At 47.2% G+C, this 27,307-nt stretch overlaps 1 protein-coding gene and 1 non-coding gene across 2 annotated transcripts in view; one reads left to right on the forward strand and one right to left on the reverse strand.

The window, feature by feature from the left end:
- Positions 1 to 27,307, reverse strand: part of LOC126293507 (homeotic protein ultrabithorax-like) — a 747,590-nt gene that overhangs the window by 470,432 nt on the left and 249,851 nt on the right. The window lies entirely within an intron of this gene.
- On the forward strand, positions 2,268 to 2,341 carry Trnas-cga (transfer RNA serine (anticodon CGA)). Its single transcript has one exon. It is a non-coding gene; the product is annotated as a tRNA-Ser (tRNA).

Consider the following 27,307-nt stretch of genomic DNA (forward strand, 5'->3'; position numbering starts at 1 on the left):
GGTTCCGGATTGAAGTGCCTAGAACCGCTCGGCCACCACGGCCGGTCGAAATATTTCACACCAAAGTGTAAAAATTACAATTCTTTCAAACAGGTTTATTTGAAAATGATAAATTTTAGCACTGCTGCTATGGGTTACTCATATTTGGAGTTTTCTTACGTGGTTATTAATAAAAAGTAAAAAAAAAGAAAACCATAAGTTATAACCGAGAGCAAACAAATATCGAAAAATACCGGTTATTCAGAACTAAACTACCGGTATCGGTTTTCACTGGTCGGTTTTTCCCATCACTTCTTGTAGTTGGCCACACACGAAACTATGAGACAGCAAACTCGTAATGGGTGGTACATTTTTCCAACTTTGTTCTTTCCAGGATTACTGCAAGTATTTCTACTGTTAGGCAACACGATACTTCGTATGAAGCCCTGGACGAACAGAAACATAGTCCATATTACGGAATGAGTTGACAGCTATAATCAAGAGAAAAATTTGGTTTTCAGCACAATGCAGCATCTCAAATGCTGATCTGGCCGTTTTAAGGTGGGTCTGGCTTTTGAAATGTGGCGTTCCAGAGGAATGCTAAGGATCTGATGGGTAGATCGGATGACTAATTATGAAGTGACGAATCGAATCGAGGCAAAAAATCAGTTTATTGCCCGACTCGACCAAAAGTATTGCGGCAGAAAACATCGTACATCGGGACCACGGCTTCAGTCAGTGAATGCAGGTTCAAGCGCACGAAGGTTGCAGTAGGTATACACAGAAGATGGGAGACCACAACAAGCAATAGTTGACAGTTTACTTTAAAAAAAATTCAATAATGGTTCACATTCCTATGCCAGAGTCGATGACGGAAAAGTTGAAGAAGAAGAAAGTGGTAGCGTTCAAAATGCGGTGCTATACATGGATTTTTAGAAAGCGAATTAAGTGGGAGGATTAAACAAAAATACGAAAGTAGTATGAGATAAGTAGTTACGGAAAGATGAGCTGAAAAGCAGGACACTGGAAAAGACATGAGGTGACATCGAACACTAGTGCGTACGGTATGGAGAAATCTGACAGGATTTCCCAGCAACTGTCGGGACTTTCAAACCAAATGTCATTCTAAAGCATGTCGCGAAGTAATGAGTGCGATAGCAGAGTATAAGACTTGCAGGACAACCTTGGCTAGTCTTAAGAACTTCACAATGATGAAAACAGGAGGCTGAACGGCGACACAAAAGAAAAAGCCCAAAACAACACAGTTTGCATTCAAAACAGCGTAGCGGTAAACTAGTAATTAAACGGTGTATAAATTTCTTAGTAGTAAAGACTGGAAGATTGCTAGACTGTGGCAAGAAAGACTCCATGATAAGCTCTTGAGAAATCTGGAAACTTTATTTCACCTTTTGCATTCTTTCCTCGCTTACTCATCAATATATAGTGATTGTGGAGGAAATGAGACTTTCAATACGTCTTTTTTACCAAACGCTGTAGACATAACAGTAACGCTGTATTAATCAGTTCATCCGCGCTTCTCTCCTATCTGCCACGAAGATTAGCAGTGCAGTCACGAACAGAATCTGAAGTATAGTGCAGATTTGGTATAATCAGATTATAGACCTTTTTCTAGAATTGTTAGGAACAATATTCTAGAGCTGAATAGAAACTGAAATCCAAAAGCCCGTCTCCATCTGTGGCACCGTACAGACTTTGGTAGTGCTCATGCTACATGTGGTCCAGATACAATAAGAAAAACACATATGTTGCTACATACCACACACGGAGCGTCCTCTGCCGGTGTGGAATGAGGGTACTCACCTGCAACACACAAACACAAAAATAAACAATCAGTGCTGTTAAAGTAGCTGACCGGCTACTCGGAAACAAATGTTTAATTAGTTAAGGCGCTGAGCAGCAGAATAGGTGGGAGATTCACAAGTAACAACTACTCTCGTATGTCATCGGCATGTGTGGACACTCACTTTAAACCGAAACGTCCTGGAAGATTAAAACTGTGTGCCGCGCCGAGACTCGAACTCGGCATCTTTGCATTTCACGGGCAAGTGCTCTACCATCTGAGCTACCCAAGCATCATATCAGTGCACACTCCACTGCAGAGCGAAAATCTCATTCTGGAAACATCTGTGGCTAAGCCATGTGTCTGCTATATCCTTTCTTTCAGGAGTGAAAGTTCTGCAAGGTTCGTAGAAGAGCTTCTGCAAAGTTTGGAAAGTGGGAGACGAGGTACTGGCAGAAGTAAAGCTGTGAAGAGGGGGAGTGAGTCGTGCTTGGGTAGCTCAGCTGGTAGAGCATTGCCCGCGAAAGGCGAAGGTCCCGAGTTCGAGTCTCGGCCCGGCACACAGTTTTAATCTGCCAGGAAGTTTTATATCAGCGCACACTCGCTGCAGAGTGAAAATCTCATTCTACTCAGTTTAAACTCTTTGAGCAAATAAATTGGTATGAAGTATTATTAAGTGCCTTGTTACATTTTTCTTTCACGCTACAATCTGGTGATATAGATTTGAGTACCTTTTTACAAAAATGGATACTGAGAAAGCGTCGTAAGGTAGTCCGTCCCTACTGCAGTGTGTCTCAAAATGAATGATCAATATTCAGGGGTATGACAGGAGGGATCATTCGAATCATGAAAGTCTCGAAAAAATAGGTTCTAAAATGCGCACCTTAACATACATGAATAATTCTCATCTTCGATACTGTGAAAAAGGTCCCAAAATATCTTTCATTACATGGAATCTAAAATGCATACCGTAGAATTCCATGACACAGTTCCCAGCTTTCGATAACATTTTCTCGTACTTCCATCACACGAAGTTTCTGTCGAGGGCTCCTCGGTTGCCGCTTAACAATGGCTGAGGAGCACTCACCCGAAGGTTCGTGGCTATCTACACACTGGACGCGGCTGAAGACTGGAAAAATTTGTTACTTGCGCGTGTGGTGTTTTGCGCAACGAAGCGTATTACTATGAAAGTTGGCGGTTCTTGTGAAATGGACACGAGTGACGGAGTCATCAGTTGTATTTCCGCGTGTGAGAAACGGTAAATGGGAATGAGCAGCATGATAAGTGGGCCGACAAAGTGACGCTATGACACGGACACACGGACACACAAACACGCAGGGTGTTGGCGATTCGGTGGTGGTTCGCAGGCTTTTGGCGTAGCGGGCGGCTAAATCCCAGCGCGACGTGAACAAAACAAGGCGACGGGTGAAAAACGCGCCGCCAGATATGATAAGGTCTCTTTATCGCCTGGCTTTGTGTGCTCCATTTTTACCCCGCGCCCGCGAGCGTGTGTGTGTGTGTGTGTGTGTGTGTGTGTGTGTGTGTGTGTGTGTGTGTTTTTGTGTGCAGTGCGGGAGTGTGTGGGGGTGGCGGGGGATGATGCCGTGTCACAGCTTGTTTAGTCCGCGGCCGCGCGGCTTCATTCGGCTGACACTTTCCGGCTGCAGGAGTCCAGAGCGACATCCCACTACGAACGCGGTCTTCACTCTCACTGCCATCCACGGGGTGGTCCAGTAACGTAACAAGAGCTCCCACGGCTGCGTAAACAAACAGTGCGAACTAATTAAAACTGTGTGCCCGACCGAGACTCGAACTCGGGACCTTTGCCTTTCGCGGACAAGTGCTCTGCCTTCTGAGCTACCGAAGCACGACTCACGCCCGGTACTCACAGCTTTACTTCTGCCAGTACCTCGTCTCCTACCTTCCAAACTTTACAGAAGCTCTCCTGCGAACCTTGAAGAACTAGCACTCCTGAAAGAAAGGATATTGCGGAGACACGGCTTAGCCACAGCCTGGGGGATGTTTCCAGAATGAGATTGTCACTCTGCAGCGGACTGTGCGCTGATATGAAACTTCCTGGCAGATTAAAACTGTGTAGTAGAGCACTTGCCCGCGAAAGGCAAAGGTCCCGAGTTCGAGTCTCGGTCGGGCACACAGTTTTAATCTGCCAGGAAGTTTCAATTCAGCGCACACTCCGCTGCAAAGTGAAAATCTCATTCTGGAGTCCGAACTAAATTCTACATCTGGATACAAAAGGCGATAGAAGGCTTCAAAGGTAGCCGCTAGATGGCGACAAGAGGTACCGTTGCGTTTCGGAATTCAATTTCAAGATGGAGACGTTGACGGCTACAAGGTCCCCGATTCAGGTGAGATGGGTAATAGGATTGTTAGGTTTAGAAGAGAACGTCCACCGCTGCAGTTCATCGCCAGTTGGCGGCAGTTTACGAAGCGAGTATGGCGTCACTAAGACTGTTACGATTTTGGTGTCAGGAATTACACACAAAGGATAGCTCAGAATCAGCAGCAGTGTGTAGAATTGAAAGTAAAGCAGCAGCTGAAGGTCGAAAACGCACCTAGACATCTGGAGCGCCCATGTAAAGTGTCGACATCAAGGGGGTGACTGACGATTCAGCAGCGGGCAAAGTGTGAGGAAGACTTAAGTTTCATTTCGGTGAGCAACTGAATGACCTAGCAGAGCGACGGAAGAGCTGGTCGTCTTCGTGTGTAGGATAATAGTGTTTGTCTCGTCAAAAGGAAGGAAGCAAATTCAATTTCTTCATTTTGAGAAGGAGCGAGCTATTTTGGTTGCAGAAACATTCAGCTCCCTGGATCGCATAAATATATCTTTATTTAAGACAACTGGTGTCGACAGGCTTCCCTGTCGTCTTCAGGTCTGTAACAAAGGGTATGTACATGAAATGTGTCTCATAACTTAAGACGTAATATTTGAAATATGACAAACTAAAACTTTTATTTCAAGTATCCCATGGTATAAGACACATTCCATGCGCTTTGTCACAGACCTGAAGATCACAGGGAAGTCTGTCGAAACGAGCTGTCTTAAACAAATAAATATTTATGCGATGTAGACTGTTGAATGTTTTTGGAAGGGAAGAATATTAGCTTTAACGTCCTGTCGACAACGAGTTCATTAGAGAAGGAGCACAAGCTCGGATTGTGTGAATGGTAGGGAAGGAAATCGGCCGCGCCCCTTTCGAAGGAACCATTCCGGTATTTGTCCAGAGCGATTTAGGGATATCATGGGAAACCTATATCTGGGTGGTCGGACGCAGGTCTGAATCGTCGTTCTCCCGAATGCGAGACCAGTTTGCCACCTCGCTCGGTATGTTTCTCCGGTGACTAGACTTTAGTTTACCAGAGTAAGTGGGACGCATTGATGGAGTGCTAATGTCACATGTGAACCACAAGAGAAAAACCATTGTAGACACCTCGCCGAGTAGGTTATCTGTATATCCACACATTTTATATAAATGTATGTATGTACATATGTATTTATGTTCCACATATCCTCCTAAACCACTGGATGGATTTCAAAAAAATTTGTTGCCTACTATCTTTGAAGAAATAATTTGGGGGTAAGAACCAGCAACCTGCAATTGGTGTGGGCCTGGAAACGTGGAGAGAGAAAAAGGAGAGGAAGAATTGGACAAACAGAGACAGTGGAAACAGATATAGGGGAGGAGAAGATTGACAGAGAAATGGCAGAGGAGATAGAGTGAGGGGAAGAAGGCGGTGGATACAGAGAGATGGAGGAGAAAGTGGACAAAGTGAGGGGGATGAGGAGATGGGCAAAGAGAGGGAGAGATGGATATGAAGAAAGAGAGTGAGGAGGAAGAGATAGAGGGGGTGAAGAGGAGATAGAGCAGGAGAGGGAGGAGCATATGGACAGAGAGAGTTGTGAGGACCAGATGGGCGGAGAGAAGAGCAGAAAGAGTGTCAGAAAGCGGGTGAAGGAGGAGACAGACACAGAGGGGAGAAAGAAGTGAGAGCGGAGGAGGAGATGTGTTGTGAAAGAGGAAGGATGGACTTTTGTTTAATCGTATGGCTAGGGCCCCCTGTCGGACAGACCGTTGACCCCACTTTAGCTACCTACAGTCGATGAGGATGATAGGATGATGATGATGACAGCACAATACCCAGTCCCTCGGCGGAGAAAATTCCCCGACCCAGCCTCGAATCAAACCCGGGCCCAGAGGATTTACAATCCGTGACGCTGACCATTCACCCTACCGATGGTGGACAGCGATGGTCTAATAGAACTGGAATAAATACGTACCCAGGCAATGCCAAGTGCTGATCTAGTTCGAAGTAAATTGTTGAACGATTTAAAAGTTACGTGCTTCAAAACTTCCTAGTCTGGTAACAATCCTCTCCGTCCCACTTGTCGTTGCTAAGTAACTGAGGAAGGCCTTTACTCCCCCTCACTTCTTACATTACAAAGGGGGCAGCCCACAATTCATTGTCGCTACAATCAATCGGGGGACGCGACAAGACCGTCTCGAAATTGAGAATCTCCTGACAGTATGGCAAGCAGTGCATTTACTGGGTGGAAAAACCGAGTCTGCTGAAGAGAAGTGACGCGTACACGAACTGCGAACTCACGAAGCGGTTGCGGCGGCAGGGCAGTCAGCTGAAACACGCATAGCGCACACACACACACACACACACACACACACACAAGCGCACTGTGCGAGGCCGGTATCAGCGAGAGCGCGAGATAGCGCTGTGGCCGCGGGGGCGGCGTGCGGGGGTGGGGGAGATGCGCCGTGGGGCGGCAGATTAAACATGGCGCCCCAAATGAACGCGTCGTAAACAACGCGGTGCGGCCGCCGCAGAACGGCCCTGCGAGGACAACGCGGCCGCAGCGATCGCAGGAGAGCAACGCGGGGCAGCAAGTGGCGACTCGGACCGCTGCGCAGAGTACTTATTCGGTACTGAGTAACGAGTGTTCTGCCAAACCCGAAGTAAAGATTCGTTAGTGTCTGATACGTTTCGTTACTCGCATTTTTCCTTCAACGTACTTGTTCTTCCAATTCGTTACCGTCAGCGGACTCGGAATAACGAAAACGTTTCATTACTCGCATTCCTTTTCTGCACGTTCGCGCAGTCTTTGTACTGTCCTTATTTCATACTCTGGGAGGAGCAAGTACCACCGCCTCTGTACGACGTCAATATGCAGTCACTATTCACAGACGACAGGTGACAGCACTAGCAGGTGAAACACCCCCGATTTCGTGTAATTTATCGAAGCCGCCAAACAGCTAGTTATTATGATTATATGACCGTGTGCTTAATGGATGAAGGCGATCGGTTTTCCTAGTGCGGTTTCGGGGGTATTTCAACCGAGTGCGGCTGTTCTGAGACTGAATAGTGGAATGATTGAAAGTTTGTCTATTATTAAGGACCACAAAGGTTGCGATGTACAAACTGTATATTTTCTACGAACACACAAATTCTGAGGCAGTTGCTACCTTCGCCTTATACATCTAATTACGGTTATATCTCTTATTGGTTGCTGACTTTAGGTATTTCGCCACACGCAATGGTGATGGTTAACATCCACAACAATCCTCACTGCAATCCATGGTTGTTGCTGGCCGACGCGGTTGACGCGAAACACGAAATTCGGCACTTGTCACTTTTGGTGTCCTGTCACTCGCGAATCTGTATCGATGAGGGTCCACCCCACGACGATCAGGGGGACGCGCTCATCTGTCACACTTCGGTGAATTTACTCGACCACCATTCTTGCTCGTCTCTCCAGCACCACCGCTAGCTCGACACTCTCTAGTACCACTCTGCACTCAACACACGTCTCACTGCGTTCTGTCACAATCGACTCCTGTCTAGTATCGACCTGGGCGTCGGATACTAGCATCTATGTTCGTGGGATCACGGATCCCTTACACAGTGGAGGGTATATAAAACACGTCGGGGGATGCGGAAAACAGTACAGTCGTTCAAAATGTTCAAATGTGTGTGAAATCTTATGGGACTCAACTGCTAAGGTCACCAGTCCCTAAGCTTACACACTACTTAACCTAAATTATCCGAAGGACAAACACACACAACCAAGCCCGAGGGAGGACTCGAACCTCCGCCGCGACCAGCCGCACAGTCTATGACTGCAGCGTCCTTGACCGCTCGGCTAATCCCGCGCGGCTTCACGGAGTTTGCGTTTCTTCGGCACGATGGCATCCACCAGCAGAAAATGAAACGTGCCACAGATTGCAGTGCACGGTCGTGGTTCGGAAGGCACCAGGACGAATTTACCTTGTTCGCCTGATCACGATACACCCGGACTTAAACCCAATCGAAAATCTGTGTGGGAACATCTATATCGGGCTGTACGTGCCGTGGGTCCTCAACCGAGAAACCTAGGCATCTGGCCGAGGCACTGGAGTCGGCATGGCTCCTCATACCTGTCGGTAGCTTCCAGAAACTCACAGACTCTGCTCCTGCGGTCCGCACTGCCAAAATTGGTTACTCAGCCTTCTAACAGTTGGTCACATTAATATGACTGAGCAATGTAGTTAGTGACACGGAGTGAGGTAGCGAATACATTTTGTCATTCGACGTTTTCCACTTGCACTTCCTCATTTCGAGCCAGACACACAATCTGTATCTATCCACTGTTGCAGATGTGGAATTGTGCGATATTCGCTGACGTGCATGAAACGAAGTTTTGGTTTAATTCAACCAACATACATTTGAGTTCGAAAATTGCATACTGACATTAAAATGTAACTGACGTGAAAGACTTGGTTGTTTATAAAAGGATAATACGACCGCTTGAAACTTCCTACACCTGTCGAACGCAGTGGCACAGAGGCAACATAATGGACTCGCATTCGGAACGAAGGCTGTATGATTCGCTGCCTGCTAATCAAGATTTAGATATTGCGTCGTTTTCCGAAACAGCCTAAGGGAAATGCCTGGGCATTTCCTTAGGAAAAGACAAGGCCGCTTTCCACACCGCTTTTCAAAATTGTTCTCCGTTTCCAAACACCACATTTTCGACGGGAGGTTAAACTCAGTAAACGCCATAGGGAAATGCAGGCTTGCACAGCGCATGTCATTCATAAAATCTTCCCAGGTTATCAGCCTTTGGGTAGTGTAGTGTTGCTGGACGTTTCGACGAGTTTCCTACACGTCATCTTCAGGCTAACAAGATAGGAAATACGTCGTTACATTGTAGCTAAACGACACCACGGCCCGGCTCATAACCCGAGAAGATTTGAACGATTATTCCTTCCTGTGCACAAACAGAACGAAGGCAAAAATGGGAAAATAAACTGAGCAGAGCGACACGAAAGTCATAGCTGCTGCCCTGTTGTGGCACCACAGGTGGCAGTCACATCTTTATAAAACCATTCCAGGCATCACGTTACTCTCTCCACTGGAGCGTATCAAATTACGCGTGTAGCAAATGTGACGAGTGTTTACCCCAAGGCCGTACGCTGCTCCTCCCCCTCTCGTGTTCCGTGCGCTGATTAAAGACGGCGCGACGAGAAAATAAAAAGGGGACAGACGTATTGCCGTGTAATTGAGATGCTAATTCACTGCCGTTCACAACCAGATTGCCGCATTATTGCCAACAACTCTTGCCGAGACCAATCTCCGCCAATTTTCCCAGAGCTCGCTGCGAAGGCGGCCGGACCTCTTGCGGCCAAGGAACGAAACGAAAAACAAAAATTATAAAGAGAATAAATATATATATGAAGCAAAAGCGACGAAGAAAACACGAAAAAAAACAGAAAAGGGTAGAGAGGCGCGCGCTCGCGTGGCCTGCGGGCTCGTTGTAGCGCGGTTCGCCTCTCATAAATGTGCAACTACCGGGGCCCGTCCACTTTACCACTGCCTACCCAATTTGCATAAAAATTAAATTCAATTCAGAGCCAATTTCCTAAATTGCAGTTGCGAGCAAGGGGCCTCGCTGCTGGAAATACGCGAGGCTTCCGACACACACACACACACACACACACACACACACACACACACACACACACACACACACACACACACATTTACGTGTGTGGTGCATATGTGTGTCTGTGTGGTTGTGTGTGACGTTGTCCGTCGGCCCTGCAGCATGAACGATATAAAGAGTGAGACCTCAAAACACTTGGCATTCGATTGTCACTGGCGAAAGATACACATAGAACATACATATACAACTGGCTGGGTGTCTAAGTAGTAGTAGCAGCGGGGCAGGGTAGTGGGGGAAGGGAGAACCAGGGAGGAGGCGACGTGCCTGTTATGGAAATTAGTATCCGCGAGGCTTTCGCTGTGTGGGAGAAGCATTGACTAGTGCGGAAGTTCCCACAGCATTTCACTCCGAATTACTTCCACCACTCCTCCCTCCACCCCTACCGCCCCTCCCCACCCCCTCAGCGTTCCTCTTTCCGTACCTGTCACAGGCGCACCTCGCCGTCTGACCTCAAACGCTGTTGCCTGAGATGATGTTCCACAGGGTTCCGTTGTAGGTCCGATAATATCAGGCAGTGATTGGCTGTCTCGCTTCGCTGACGTCTGTAAGTGATTGGATGCTCCCCCACCCCCCTCACTCCTTTTGCAGGGTGACGTACATCACCGCTTAGTGGCGGAGGGTGGTGGCAGAGGGTTTTTAAAGTGCAGTGGGAGGAAGTAGATTTGGGTGGACGCCTCTCTCAAACCTATCGGCAAAGCAATCGCGCCGGTTGAGAGATGCGCCACACCAGGCCTTTTGCGCCGTAAGATGTTTCCGTGATCGCGGCCGGAAGAATTGGAAAACAATTTTCCTGCCGCGGCGACTGGGCTGCGCCGTTTTTATCTGGAATCGGGAGGCGGGCGGGCGGAGCTTGCCATCCCGTGCTGGAATATCTCATCTCCGATCCCCGTGTGTCGTGTCGGCGGCGGTGGGCGTCGCCTCCAACTTTAGCCATATTTGTTTTGCTGCCGTGGGCGGCGGCAGGTGCGGGACTGTCGCGTGCGAGCTATCTGCAGTGGTCGGTGGACTCGTGTCTGCTTTGACTCTTTCAACGTTGGGGGAAAAAAAGTGTATGATGGAATACCAACGGAAATTGTCTTCCAGCAAACTTTCTCAATACGTCCTCCTCCACAACATTCAGTTGCCGTTAGAGAATAAAGTTGCGAGAAGGCGTTTACGTCCTCTCGAAACATCAGACATAAAAGCCCAGTCTAGTGCTCAAGAGCAACTACAACGCGGAAAAGTGCCCTATTCGGCAATGAGTTTCCAAAGTTTCAAATGGCTGCTAGGAATGCTATCTTGGCGGTAAAAATATAATTTGGTGGTTTCTTTTTCTTATTTTTTTTTCACACACACAACGTATTTGTCTGCAGCACGTGTTACACACCATGACCCGCACACTTACAGCAATTGTCTTCTGTATTGTGGATATAACTTCGTTTCCACTTTATTCAAGACGACTCGGTATTACTGTAAGGCAAACGTGTAGCTTCGCCACGCATGAAGTAGTATTATAAGATGACCATGGTCAATGACTAATGACACTGTTTGCTCGGCTCTACCCTAGAGATTAACTCGCTTCAGCAGGGAAGACTTCCCTCGTTCGGAGACAATGGCTGCCTTCCTGATGTGAATCGTGGAAAGTCGTGTCATATGAGACCAAGTGACCATGGAAAAGGGTACAAGGCAACTTGAAGTGATTTTCTATGGTTGTTAAACAGCTTAAATTGGAAAGGCTTTCTATATTCACAACCACGGCCCATTTCCAGTTTGTTAACAGTGAATGCCGTGCCACCCTAGGCCAAATGACTATGGAAAAAGTCACACGGAATTATTTCATGTGAGGACGACGGTTCAAACCCACATCCAGCCATCCTGATTTAGGTTTTCCCCAAATCACTTCAGGCAAAAGCCGGGATGATTGTTTCGAAAAGGAACTGCCAAATTACTTTCGTATCCTTCCCTAATCCAATGGGGTTGATGACCCCGCTGTTTGGTCCCCTCCTCCCAAAACAGCTAACCAACCAATGGGAAACGCTTTCTTTATTTGCAATCACAGGCCACATTTCGTTTGCAGAGCATGAGTGCCGTGTCTTAAGTTTGGAAATGCAATAAATAAATGTGGAGAAGAGTGTCGTGTTCGTGTTGGTCGAAGATGAGGCACTGTATCGAGAGAAGGGGACGAAAGGTTTATCATTCCGCTGAAGACTATGAAGGGAAGAACCAGGACTGATCCTGCTTGATTGATGTCACAAGTACCGACATATGGGGTCAGACGGTTAGTAAGTAAGATGGGTCTGTGAAAAATGCGGCAAGTGGTACTCTAGGAGTTTAGTTTCTGAAAGGAGTGGAGGGGAGAGGGAAGTGAAGAGCCCCAAGATCTTGCGGCCCCGATCACACTTAATCAAATGAGGATCCAGAGCGGATCCCTGTGGAACACCATCATAAAGTAGCAAAATTATGTTAGATGGAAGCGAAGTACGGCTGAGACAGTTATGACAAGAGGAAAGTGGGGTGAGTAGTGTTTTGGGTTGGGGTGAGTAGGAGGCAGGGAGTGATCAGACCTCGATCAAGGGAGGACCAAAAACGGATCCCTGTGGAGCAGCAGCGTTAGGTATTAGACAGAAAGGTAGCAGGATCCGTCAGTGATAGGTACGGCAAGAGAAGCGCCTGGCCAGCAATTTTCGGGAGGATGGGGGGAGGGGGAGAGCGGGAATGGCGTCAGTCCTGCCAGCCACGGTGGAGAGGACAAAGGTTGTAGATGTTCAGGTGATGGACGGCCATGTTGCAGACGTGAGAAATCCAGATATAACGCGGTACACGGCGCGTTAGTGTCGAGCTGTGTAAGGCGGCGCGGAACGCTCCCGAGTTTATCGAGTCCATTAATCTCCGCATTTTATTAACGATGCACGTGGGAAGCGGCCGGTAATGAAAGAACAGGTCCGACATCGGCGGCGCGCATGCGCAGCGAGTAATTAATGCGTCGGCCGAACGGCGCTCTCGCGCGGCCTCAGGAGCCGCCAGCAAAATCCGCGGCAGCAAAATCCGTTACCGATTAGCATCGAGATCTCGCTGATAGTGTCCGACACCGGGAACAGAACCCCTATCTCGCCGCGGGAGCAGTTCGAAGGTCGTTAACTCCGCTATCCAACCCCGGTAGCCTTTTGATTCCAATTTGATGGCCGTAGCGCAACTTATCTTTTGTGTTGATCGCTTCTACCACCTCCCCCCCCCCCCCCCCCGCCTTACCTCGTGTAAGAGCTGGTACAACGCGGAACTGAAGAAATGCGGGCAAAAATTCTCGCAATAGGTTAACTGCTCTATAGTTGAAAGAGTGTGTGTATAAGCGAGTCGGTGACGTTGTGAAACGGTGTAAGAATGTTGTATCGTAGCAGTTATCAACAGATTCGATGCAGACAAGTGTTCTACTGGTTTCAGTATCAAACAGTCTCCAGTTCATTAAATGTCAGGAAGATGGTGCGGGGAGAATAGAAATGTATGCCTCATAGAATTTGGGCGTTCGAACTATAGTAAAACATGAAAGGCATTTCCGCTCGCTTTATACCATATCACACACACACACACACACACACACACACACACACACACACAGTGAGTTGCGGCAGTGGTAGAACACTGGACTCGCATTTGGGATGACACTGTGTGAAATCACTAGAATTCAGCAACCTGGTGGAACCAGAAGATTTGTGAAGAAGATTGCTGCAAAGCGGTCGAAATATCTAATATTGGAAAAGTTTGGATGGGAATATGATGCTGACCGACAAATCAAAAATTGACCATAAATGACAACAGCCATCACAACCCGCATATCTATACTGTGTAAATAATTTTGCAAGTTTCTTTTACGCTTACATGTACATCTGAAAGAAAAGACACTGTTGACATTGAACATCTGTGCGAAACTCTTCGGAGTTAATTCGCTAACTGCGGAATCCTTGACATCAGCTGCATTAAGTATACAACTGCTACACGACAGTGACATAGGTAACTTCGTGCCGGGCCCGGATTTCTAGCTTATCTCGAGTGGTTGCCTTAACCGCTTCGGCTATCCGTGCACCCATCTGGGCGACACAAATTTCCATATCTCACACTGCCTACATCCTTATATCGTAGTCCTATAAATTCATATCCTAATGCTCGCAATACTACTTGGACTCTCGCAATAGTGGATACGACATAAGGATGCAGAAGGTATGACATACAGAAATATGGGTCAGTCCAGGCATCGTGCACGGATAGCCGAAGTGCTAATACGACCTCTAGCTACAACTTAATGCTCGCAACATTACTTGGATTCTCAGAACAGGGAATACGATGTAAGGATGCAGACAGTGTGACTTATGGAAGTTATCAGCCAGTCTGGGGAGCGTGCACGACAAACAACCCCCACTGGAAACATACTTAGGTCAGCGAGAGTTCCTTTTGTATTCCTTTTGATAGAGCTTCCAACTTTGTTGAAATACCATTGTCTCTAGGTTTCTTTCAGCGAAGTGGAGTATTGAAAGGTTAGTTGATGACATCAGAGACTGCCTGGATATAACTCGGTGTGAATCACTAAATATCTAATGCATATAAAAGTCTATGGCTAGCATTTAACGTGTAGTAGCTGATGGAACGAAGACGTGGAATATTACGGTTCAAAGTTCCATCGAGGTCACTAGAAATTGAGCAGAAAGACGGATTGAGAAGGATTGGAAAGGAGACCGACCGAGTTGTTTTTCAAAGAATTCAAAATGTTTAAAATGGCTCTGAGCACTATGGGACTTAACATCTTAGGTCATCAGTCTCATAGAACGTAGAACTACTTGAACCTAACTAACCTAAGGACATCACACATATCCATGCCCGAGGCAGGATTCGAACCTGCGACCGTAGCGGTCACGCAGCTCCAGATTGAAGCGCCTAGAACCGCACGGCCGCTACGGCCGACTCAAAGAATTCGTCCCGGTATTTATCCTAGGCAATTTTAGGGAAATATAAATCTGGCTGTTTTGACTGGGAGTTGAACCATTCTCCTTCCATATATGAGTCGAGGGTCTTACCAGTGTGACATCTCACTCGTCGGCTATTACTGGGTAACGTCTGCGACCAGGAGCTCCGTAATGAACGCAACTACGGCAACGGGGAGTAACAGATGCAGGTCGGTTATTCTACAGGGACAGGTAACCCCTCGCAGGAATCGCTGCATCACAGACCAATACTGCCGCGTGCACTGTATTGGCGACCGGGACAGGACACACACGATGTTGGCACGCGGTGTGTGGCGGGTGGCGGAGCACCAGGGGCCTTCAGTACCGAACGCAGCTCCGCTTCATCTGCCCTTTGTCCTCGCAGTGGCGGCCTTTGTGCGCGCCGTGAACGATAGCCGGTACCCCGGCGCCAAAAAGTCTTCCACTCCCCCGAGTTATGGCATGGCTGTGCTATGCTATACTGCACGGATTTACTTGTTGAACGGGCCGGCCTGTTTGTAACAGGCGCGGCGCCCATTGTTCTTTCCAGCGGCAGGTATTCTACTATGCTTGACCCGGCAGGTAGCGTAAAAAGAACGCATACGCCCTCGCCATTACACCGCCAACTTCCATACATGACTTAGCGTGTTATGGTATTTTACTCTGGTACCAGCATCCTACGCTTCGAAAGTTGCCAATACTATCTATCTGTATTTGTAGCATGTGGAAAACTCTGAAGTGCTTGCAAACGGTAATTTTTACTGCATAATACGAAGGGTTACCTCAGCGAGTGTGTAAACGCAGCTTGCAGAATTTACAGTCCAATTTGTAGCCGACAGTCCCTTTGGTAATAATTTTGTTTGGCCAGCGGTTCAGACTATAATTAATGTTGTTTACTACAATTAATGTTTTTTACAGCAACTTTCGGAAACCATATGTGGCCGAAAGTATAGCCGCTGGTGTATGCTGGAAGAAGCAGGCGAGAAGCTGACCTATAAGGTAAAGAAGGCCCCACTTGTCCACTGCGTTTCCATTGTTATTACCCCCTTATACCCACATCACGACTAGAACTGAAGGCAGTGGTGTAGTAACTAGATACGTTATCTTTACAAACTTTCGAGTAAAGCACAAAAGAAACAGTCCAGAAATTGGAAAACTTTGTTAATTGGCCTTGTCTTTTTCCAACCTTTATGTAGGCGAGCAAAACACAGTATTAACTCATTAAATGACCTAACGAAAATACATTATGATATTTATTGAATTAAAACAATGAACGTCTCTCACTCTTGTACTGAACAGTTTTGTTTTTCGAATACGGTGTCACAAAATAAGAAAGTAAGCAAGGAAACAACAACTACCAGTACGTTCCAAGTTACTGAATGATGAGCCTGAGAACAAACAGAGGATATCTTAATAAAATACACTCCTGGAAATTGAAATACGAACACCGTGAATTCATTGTCCCAGGAAGGGGAAACTTTATTGACACATTCCTGGGGTCAAATTATCACATGATCACACTGACAGAACCACAGGCTCATAGACACAGGCAACAGAGCATGCACAATGTCGGCACTAGTACAGTGTATATCCACCTTTCGCAGCAATGCAGGCTGCTATTCTCCCATGGAGACGATCGTAGAGATGCTGGATGTAGTCGTGTGGAACGGCTTGCCACGCCATTTCCACCTGGCGCCTCAGTTGGACCAGCGTTTGTGCTGGACGTGCAGACCGCGTGAGACGACGCTTCATCCAGTACCAAACATGCTCAATGGGGGACAGATCCGGAGATCTTGCTGGCCAAGGTAGTTGACTTACACCTTCTAGAGCACGTTGGGTGGCACGGGATACATGCGGACGTGCATTGTCCTGTTGGGACAGCAAGTTCCCTTGCCGGTCTAGGAATAGTAGAACGATGGGTTCGATGACGGTTTGGATGTACCGTGCACTATTCAGTGTCCCCTCGACGATCACCAGAGGTGTACGGCCAGTGTAGGAGATCGCTCCCCACACCATGATGCCGGGTGTTGGCCCTGTGTACCTCGATCGTATGCAGTCCTGATTGTGGCGCTCACCTGCACGGCGCCAAACACGCATACGACCATCATTGGCACTAAGGCAGAAGCGACTCTCATCGCTGAAGACGACACGTCTCCATTCGTCCCTCCATTCACGCCTGTCGCGACACCACTGGAGGCGGGCTGCACGATGTTGGGGCGTGAGCGGAAGACGCCCTAACGGTGTGCAGGACCGTAGCCCAGCTTCATGGAGACGTTTGCGAATGGTCCTCGCCGATACCCCAGGAGCAACAGTGTCCCTAATTTGCTGGGAAGTGGCGGTGCGGTCCCCTACGGCACTGCGTAAGATCCCACGGTCTTGGCGTGCATCCGTGCGTCGCTGCGGTCCGGTCCCAGGTCGACGGGCACGTGCACCTTCCGCCGACCACTGGCGACAACATCGATGTACTGTGGAGACCTCACGCCCCACGTGTTGAGCAATTCGGCGGTACGTCCACCCGGCCTCCCGCATGCCCGCTATACGCCCTCGCTCAAAGTCCGTCAACTGCACATACGGTTCACGTCCACGCTGTCGCGGAATGCTACCAGTGTTAAAGACTCCGATGGAGCTCCGTATGCCACGGCAAACTGGCTGACACTGACGGCGGCGGTGCACAAATGCTGCGCAACTAGCGCCATTCGACGGCCAACACCGCGGTTCCTGATGTGTCCGCTGTGCCGTGCGTGTGATCATTGCTTGTACAGCCCTCTCGCAGTGTCCGGAGCAAGTATGGTGGGTCTGACACACCGGTGTCACTGTGTTCTTTTTTCCATTTCCAGGAGTGTATAATATGTTCGAAATTCTTTCTTTCATTTGTTAATGATATTAGCAAATGTGTTACATCATAATGAGAGCTTCTGTAAAGTCTGGAAGGTAGAAGACGAGGTACTGGCACGTGAAGCTGTGACGACGAGGCGTGAGTCGTGCTTCGGTAGCTCAGGTGGTAGAGCACTTGCTCGCGAAAGGCAAAGGTCCCGAGTTCGAGTCTCGGTCCGGCACACAGATTTAATTGTCAGGAAGTTTCATCTGAGCACACAGTCCGCTGCAGAGTGAAAATCTCATTCTGGAATATTAGTACGCTTCGCGATTTTTGTTGCTCACTTGCGGCTGTCTAGCTAGCACGATCTTTACTCACCGCTGTCTCTCACCTGGACAGGAGGGGCGACATTCCAGAAGACGGCGTCCAGCGGTTGTGACGCAGCAAAGAGAGCTCGGCCTGGTTTCGATGGCGCTTTCTTGGCACGCATCCCCTTTAAAAGAAACTGTAACCTCTCCGGATTTGTTCAGAAGAGTCACGCTGGAGTGATGTCTGCCGGAGAAGGAAAAATAAAAGCCACGAACTGCGGCCGTTCTCACACTATGGTATCCGTGTGACGTCTAGAGGGAGGGACGTTGACAGTCACGCCATTAGAGATGGACCCATTAGAGACCAGAGCTTTGACTAGACAAGTCCTCTTGAAAGAAACTATACCGAAGATATTTTATTCCTCATGAGTCTCCTCAGTGAAGCATATCGTCGAACTGGAGCGCAGAGTCTATTCCAAATACTTTCTTATTTACAAGTGTTTTGATCGTATGCACTTGCCGTTTAAAGAGGGTTCAACATAAGAGAGTCACCATCTGTCGTTGGCATCGAACCATCAGGTTAATAACCACGGTTACAAAGTATTGGTACGAACTATTTACAGAAGAATGGAAAATCTTGTAGAAGCCGGCGTCGGAGAAGATCAGTTTATAGAGGTATGCAGCAACACACTAGCCAGTACTGATCCTACAATTGCTCCTAGAAGACAGACTGAGATAACTTCGCACTTCTGTCGCTATTTCCAGGTGGCGGATGGATTAGACGTTGACACTACTTCAACAGTTTCCACGGTTCGTCCTACTAAATTCTCCCTACAATAATCATTCATAGGGTCATGCTGCTCCGTGCTTGGGAAGAATTTCGTTATCGACTTGATATCTGCGGTATCAGTAGCGTGGCACGCAAGAGAACTTGTAATACGTCGAAAAAAAGTTTTCAGTTCTTCAGTGTAGGTGCAAACCCTTGTGACAATATGTCACAGCAAATCTGAGAAATCGCCTCAATCATTTACAATAAACCTGTAATTTTCACTTCCATTTCAACATAGAACGGTATAGTCTTCATCCACATATGCCAATTCCCTTGTTCTAGCTGTCACTTTTTTCCGTTGTCTTTCGCCTGAGACGTTCTTCACCACATTTATACGCATTTTTGAAAACTGAATTTGCTGCACGAATCGTAATTATCCTGTAAAATCTCACCAAGAGATACACTACTGTCACACCACAGAATTCCACCTTGTATGAAATTTTTCACATTTAAAATAAATCCGTTGAAAACTGGATTTTTCACACATTTGCGCCAGGAAAAGAAAAAGAGTGTAAAAATATAGACGTCGGAACTAGCGAACTGTCTTTCTAGTTGCCGCATTCCGCTGTACATGGCCGTGTATCAGGGACGTAAGTATTACGGAGCGAGTGCCCGCTGGGTGAGCCAAAAAAATTTCTCTGCCGCTGCATTGTTCGCGGCACAGCTTTCGTACTTTATCACCGGTTCGAAGTTAATAATCTGTGAAGTTTCGCGCATTTTATCATATCCACTAGTTCGCCCCCATCTCTCTCCTCCCTTCCTCCTGCAGAAAACGCTGGCTACAAATATATGTGTATATAGCGTCGGCGCAAATGGTGCCGTCCGCTCTTCGCTACATCTATATATAGCCGGCGTGGCGACGAACGCTTTAAAAAATATCGAAAAAAGTAGGGGGAGAGGAGGGGGTACAAGGGGGTGGGTTTTGGGGGGGGGGGGGCTCGGGCGGGGCGAATCAGGGTGGGGGGTGGGAAAAATAATTGCCTTTCGCTCGGTCCACGTTTTAATTTCGCGAAAGAGTTTTATATGCGTGATGTGGGTGGGCGAGCACGCCTCTGTTCTGTGTGTGTGTGTGTGTGTGTGTGTGTGTGTGTGTGTGTGTGTGCGTGTGTGCGTGCGTATATTATTGCAGTGTATGTTACTACCATCTACACCTCGTAGCCCTTTTCCCTCCATAAGCCGAAAGGAAAAATAAAAATGTGCGTCGATGGATGGCGTTCTCGAAATTTTTTTTTGGTCCTACAACATTTTTTTTTTTTTCGGTAGCTTCCACACCTCGGCTATGCTCGGCGGCTTGCTACGTTTGCTAGGTAGGCAACCAGCTTCGTAATTAGGAGAAAAAATATATAACATGTCCGCTCGCCGTATATTGTGTTTTGTCGGACAATTACGTAATAATCTGCACATAAAAGTGTGGTAGCTACGATTTGAGACCGTGTTTTCATCGCAGCGGGGACAGAAGAGGCTGTGGTCAGAGACAGAACGTTTGTTGTCTGCACAGTGCCGGGGGACTCGGATTCAGTGTTCCACGGCTCCAGAAAAAGGTCATACAGCCATGATTATATTCAGTTAAGACGATATGCGACACTTTGACAGGTGTTGATTCTGTCAGCATAGATGTAGTTGAAGTACTGGCTCTTTATTATTTTCTAACTGTTAAGCTACGAAAACGTATAAGGACTAGCAAAGAGGAGTCAACTTGTTTGCTTCACTCTAGACACGCGTATCAAACCTACTGCAGAGGTTCGTCCGAAATGGGTGAATTGAACTAACCGATACAGGAGGTACCCTTTGACTGTTGACGTAATGATGATGTGGTGTACGAGGTCATACCTGTGTGAGAAGAACAGGATACTGACTCAAATGGCGTGAAGGGTTGTGTGCACTGTGGGACATAACATCTGAGGTCATCAGTCTCCTAGAACTTAGAACTACTTAAACCTAACTAACATAAGGACATTATACACCTCCATGTCCCAGGCAGGATTCGAACCTGCGACCGTAGCGGTCTCGCGGTTCCGCACTGAAGCACCTAGAAACGCTCGACCACAACGGACGGCAACAGAATACCAATAATATTTTGTTTTGTTAATAATATTTATTGCACTGTAGATTCCGGCGACAGATTGGTCTGTAGCGTAGCCCCAACCCTAGGTTAGGTTGAAAAGGTGACTTTGTAAATTGGCAGAACGCACAACCAACGAATGTGGGGACGAAACCTTAGATTTCGTGGAGGCATGTTCTGTCTGATGAACAAGACGTGCGAGACAGCCGAAATACCCTCACACTTCATAAAGAATATAATAATTCCAATGCCAAAGAAAGCAGGTGTTGACAGATTTGAAAATTACCGAACTATCAGTTTGATACGCCACGGCTGCAAAATAGTAACACGAATTCTTTATAGACGAATGGAAAAACTGATAAAAGCCGACCTCGGGGAAGATCAGTTTGGATTCCGTAGACATGTTGGAATGCGTGGGACAACACTGACCCTACGACTTATCTTAGGAGATAAATTAAGGAAAACCAAACATACATTTCTAGCATTTCTAGACCAAGAGAAAGCTTTTGTGTTGACTGGAATACTCTTTTTCAAATTCTGAAGGTGGCAGGGGTATAATACAGGAAGCGAAATGCTATTTACAATTTGTACAGAAACAATTTGGCAGTTATAAGAGTCGAGGGGCATGAGAGGGAAGCAGTGGTTGGGAAGAGAATGGGACTGGGTTGTAACCTCTCCCCGATGCTGTTGAATCTATATACTGAGCAAGCAGTAAAGGAAACAAAAGAAAAATTCGGAGTAGGTATTAAAATCCATAGAGAAGAAATAAAAACTTCGACGTTCGCTGATGACATTGTAATTCTGTCAGAGACAGCAAAGGACTTGGAAGATCAGTTGAACGGAATGGGCAGTGTCTTGAAAGGAGGATATATGTTGAACATCAACAAAAGCAAAACGAGGATAATGGAATGTAGTCGAATTAAATCGGGTGATGCTACGGGAATTAGATTAGGAAATTAAACGCTTAATGTGGTAAAGAAGGTTTGCTATTTGGGGAGCAAAATAGCTGATGATGGCCGAGTTTGAGAGAATATAAAAAGTAGACTGGCAACTGCAAGGAAAGCGTTTCTGAAGAAGAGAAATTTGTTAACATCGAGTATAGATTTAAGTGTCAGGAAGACGTTTCTGAAAGTATTTGTATGGAGTGTAGCCATGTATGGAAGTGAAACATGGACGAAAATAGCTTAGACAATAGCTTTCGAAATGTGGTGCTACAGAGGAATACTGGAGATTAGATGGGTAGATAAGATAACTAATGAGGAGGTACTGAACAGAATTGGGGAGAAAAGAAATTTGTGGCACAACTTGACTAGAAGAAGGGATCGGTTTGGTTGGTGGGACATGTTCTGAGGCATCGAGGGAGCACCAATTTATTATTGGAGAGAAGGTAAAAATCGTAGAGGGAGACCTGGAGATGAATACACTAAGCAGATTATGAAGGATGTAGGCAGTAGGTACTGGGAGATGAAGAAGCTTGCGAAGTATAGAGTAGCATGGAGAGCTGCATCAAACCAGTCTCTGGACTGAAGACCACAACAACAACATCATGTTCTGTCTTCGCAACTTAATGAAGGCAGTTTGTTTCTTGCCACTGCGTTTCGCTTCTTTTATTTGTGAAGCATCATCAGTGACCAGTTATACATGATTGTTTATATATGTATAATGAATTCATTATGTAGCAGTTACAAATATGTTACTATGTTACATTTCCTACCGTTTTCTGTTGTTCTTCAGAATCGACAGCCTTATGAAATTTGTGCTACGAAAGTAAGAGTGGTAAAATATTTCAAACTACTGCATAATTTATTTGTTTCAAATATAAACAAGCATGTATTACAGGTCAATGAAGATTTTTCATAAATAAAAGAAGCGAAGCGAGTATGGTATAACACGAACTGCCTTCATTTATTTGCAGAGACGAAACAAATCTCCACTAAATTTGTAGCAACTAAGGAACGCGGAATCCGGAAAAAAAGACAAAATCTTAGAGTTTTTGAATTAGTAATCCCTAGCATAGCTCGGGGTCTAGGTTGGGTAAAAAGCTGACAGTCTGATAGCCAACGAATGTGATGTCACGAGAATAACTGTAATTGTTGTTGTGGCACGTGCTGAATTGCCATGGGTCTTTATGTCCGCCATTTTGATGGCCTCTTTCGTTAAAACCGATGGGGTATATCACAGGCTTCAGTTAAAGAAAGAAAGAACCGTCTACCTAGCTGTGCGCCTAAAAAATACATAGAGCAACAGTTATATGAATTAGGTCGACTTTTCTGCCAGTCTACCAAGGGAATTCCAGTTCAAGGTCAATGAAAAGGTACTTCAGTAGCAGTTATGACGGAAGGACTATTTCTTCCTTGTTGCCAATTACGATTCACGCCCAGCAAGTGTTACATTGTTATTTCCTGCGAAATTCATGTATTAAAAAAACCTCGACTACAGAGTTAAGTCGTGATAGCTCAAGGGCAACCGCGTTCCCTCCTTCTCATCCCCTCGTAAATAATTTCGTCATTCCGATACACTGTTCCATCTACCTGCCCCGCCACACTTAGATCGCACTCCGTCGTGAAATTCGTTCGCCACGGTGCTATCCGGACGGCGCCTGGGGGGACACAGCGATTTCTCGCGCACATTCCGGGCCGACGTGGAGCTCCTTCGGTGGAGAAAGGAGGGCGCCGGGCGCCGCATACAAACGACGCCTCCACGTCACGTGACGTGACGTCACGTCAGAGCGCGGACACGAACCGCCCCGGGGAACCCCCGGCGTGCGCGCAGCACGGAATGGCCCGGGCGCCGAAGCCGAGCGGACGGCGCAGCACTTTGCATTGCTTAGAATTAATTCCCGCCCCAGGGTCGAAACAGCCGGAGCGCGTTTCGCCGCTCACTACTCTGTGTGTGGACACCTGATGGCCGTTTCGCGCAGGGGACGCGCTGGTCGGCTGAATAGCACAGTACCACAGCTCTGCCCCTCGGCAGTACAGGCACACGTCAATTGAACATAGCGATAGCGAATGTCGGCTGTAGCCCGTGACGTATTGTTGATGTGGTGTGTTACGTCAAAAGTGAGCAGATAGTGTTCTCTTTCTGTTTGTGCACCAATAACGTAGCACACCACATCATCATCGTCACGTCACGGATCAAAGCCTGCAACCGGTATCGGTACGTTCCATTAAACCATTTCTGTACAAAATTTCTGGCATATTAAAACTGTGTGCCGGACCGATCCTCGAACTCGGGACCTTTGCCTTTCGCGGGCAGGTTCTCTACCAACTGAGCTACTCAAGCACGACACACACCCCGTCTTCACAGCTTTAATTCCGCTAGTACCTCGTCTCCTACCTTCTAAACTTCACAGAAGCTCTCTTGCGGACCTTGCAGAACTAGCACTCCTAGAAGAAAGGATATAGCGGACACATGGCACGAGAGCTTCTGTAAAGTTTGGAAGGTAGGTGACGAGGTGCTAGGAGAAGTGAAGAAATGAGGACGGGGCGTGAGTCGTGCTTTGGTAGTTCAAATGATAGAGCACTTGCTTGCGAAAGGCAAAGGTCCGGCACACAGTTTTAATTTGCCAGGAAATTTCATATCAACGCACACTTCGCTGCAGAGTGAAAATCTCATTTTCGTTTCTGTACAGTTTTTTCATGGTTCTCAGTGTCGCGTTAAGAACAGCGGCATAGACACCACGTATCAATGGAGTCCAATGGAACTATGTACAAAGTTCTCTAACATCCCGTCCAGCTCTAACGAGCAGGCAGTGATATATCGAAACGATTGTTCTAAGAATGGAGTTGACACACTGGAGAGTTTCGCAGTAACCGAAAGTAACGTTATAGATATTATCTATCAGCAAAGAAACCAGCATTGGATAATTCTTTTGGTATTTACCTCAACATATAGGAGACCTGTGGGAGAAATTAAGCTCTCGCCACTGTGACAGTGTAAAGCAACCTGAGAAATTTCTACTAATTATTATGCTGGTATACACGTGAGCTGTGCTATGGACTGTATCACAGTTCTTGCAGTCATATACCAGACTAATAGAGCAAGTGATTATTGCGTTTATAACTAAGCCGGCCAGTGTGGCCGAGCGGTTCTAGGCACTTCAGTCCGGGACCGCGCGACTGCTACGGTCGCAGATTCGAATCCTGCCTCGGGCATGGATGTGTGTGTGATGTCATTAGGTTAAATAGGTTTAGGTAGTTCCAAGTCTAGGGGGACTGATAACCTCAGATGTTAAGTCCCACAGTGCTTAGAGCCATTTGAACCGTCTCTGCAGTTCACCATGTATAGGGAACACCAGCGGCCCTGTCGTACTATCCTGGTAGGTTAGTCTCCGACGAACAGCCGCCATCCAGGACAACGTACTGGGTTCCATCACTTAAAAACCGAGCAAACTTGGCCCAGTAGTTAGAACACTGGACTCGCATTCGGGAGAACGACGGTGCAAACCAGCGTCCGGCCATCCTGATTTAGGTTTTCCGTGATTTCCCTAAATCGCTCCAGGCAAATGCCGGGGTGGTTCCTTTCAAGGGGCACGGCCGACTTCCTTCCCCGTCCTTCCCTAATCCGATGAGACCGATGACCACGCTGTGCGGTCTCCTTCCCCAAAAACAACCCAACCCTAAATCGCTTCAGGCAAACGCGGGAATTCTTCCTTTGAAAGGACAAGGCCGACTCCATCCGTCCGTAATCCGATGGGAACGACGATCTCCATGTTTGGTCCCCTCCCCCCAAGTCAATCACCCAATCACTTACAAAATCTTTGAGTTACTCGCTTATATGAGAACCTATACTGTATGCTCGAACAATCGTTAACAGTCTGCAGCAGGGCAATGTACGTAGCGCTTTACGAAAATATGTATTCTGTCTGTTGCTGTCGCGCGAGGTTAACCGAACGGTCTTAGGCGCTGCAGTCATGGACTGTGCAGCTGGTCCCCGCAGAGGTTTTGTCCTCCCTCGGGCATGGGTGTGTGGGTTTTCGTTCTTAGGATAATTTAGGTTAAGTAGCGTGTAAGGTTAGCGACTGATGACCTTAGCAGTTAAGTCCCATAATATTTCACACACATTTGAACGTATTTGTCTGTTGCTCTTCGTTCATGGTTCGCCAGACATGTTATAACGAAACAGCAAATTGAGTTTCACACGAGCGATGCTTCCTAAATCCGTGCCGATTTGTGACAAGAAGTTTCTCTCTGTCAACTACCGTTGATACACAGGAAAGTTCCGCTATGGTAGAGAGGAGTGTTCTTGCAAAAAAAAAAATGGTTCAAATGGCTCTGAGCACTATGCGACTTAACTTCTGAGGTCATCAGTCGCCTAGAACTTAGAACTAATGAAACCTAACTAACCAAAGGACATTACACACATCCATGCCCGAGGCGTGATTCGAACCTGCGACCGGAGCGGTCGCTCGGCTCCAGACTGTAGCACCTAGAACCGCACGGCCACTCCGGTCGGCAGTGTTCTTGTAGTTACGTATCAACAGTGCAATACAACAAGTTGCAATGTTTTTTCGCTGAGTAGTTGGCGTACAGAAGAGTCGCCTAGTGATCGGCAGCATCGCTCCAGCGCTGGAGCTGCCGGAGAGCCACCTGCGATGGCGGAGACGACGGGTCGCCCGACGTCACCCAACGACGCCGGCGCCGGCGCGCGGCTGTGCTGTGTTTACGGTGGCCGCGGGACCACCGCGGTGCGGCTGAGTTGTGGATGGCCAGGAATTTCTCATTTGCGGCCGTGGTTTGCGGCAGTAAAGGAAGCGACAACTCCCGTGTGCGCCGCCAAAATTTGTGGCCGTGTTCTCTCTCTGTCTCTCTCTCTCTCTCTCATCCCAGACCACACGCGTCTGTGGCGGCGCTGACGTACAAATGAGGGCTGCACCGGGTTCGCACCGCACGCAGCAGGCACGTGCCGAAATTCCTACAGCGCGAAAACCACTCATGATCGTCATTACCATGAGCTGCACCAATAGAACGTATGACGAAAAACACCCCCTCGGGGAAGACAGTTATCCAGTGCGAGCGAACAAACTCCTGGAAACGGCACCACTGCATTGCGTTTAATTATTTACTCGCGCTGTTTGTGTCATCTTTTCGAAACAAAATATGAAAGTATACTTGTTATGTGTTACGACAGTGAAAGGAACATGTGACTACTGGAGACAGAGCCACAAGTTCCTCCAAAAAATCGTAACACAACACCCTCCCCCCCCCCCCCCCCCCCCCCCCACACACACACACGTCACACTAACAAATGTAAATCCACCTGATGATGGAGGTTTAAACATTTGAAACTCATCGTGGAGGTAAATAAACAGTGAGTGGTAACAGTAAACTTGTTGTTTCATTTAATATCAGTAACAGTCAAAAGCTTTCGGACCCCTTCTTCTTCAGAACCGGTAATCCACACCGTCTCCGATTCTACAGAGAATCGAACTTCCACGTACGAAACAGCTACTTTTTGAAGTATTTTAATGTTTATGACGTCATATCTCCTGAAGTATTTTAAACAATGATATAATTTTGCTAGTACTTTGTGTGGAATAAAGGAATACTGTTTG

This window comes from Schistocerca gregaria, chromosome 10, assembly GCF_023897955.1.
Source record: "Schistocerca gregaria isolate iqSchGreg1 chromosome 10, iqSchGreg1.2, whole genome shotgun sequence".
NCBI classification, from domain to species: domain Eukaryota; kingdom Metazoa; phylum Arthropoda; class Insecta; order Orthoptera; family Acrididae; genus Schistocerca; species Schistocerca gregaria.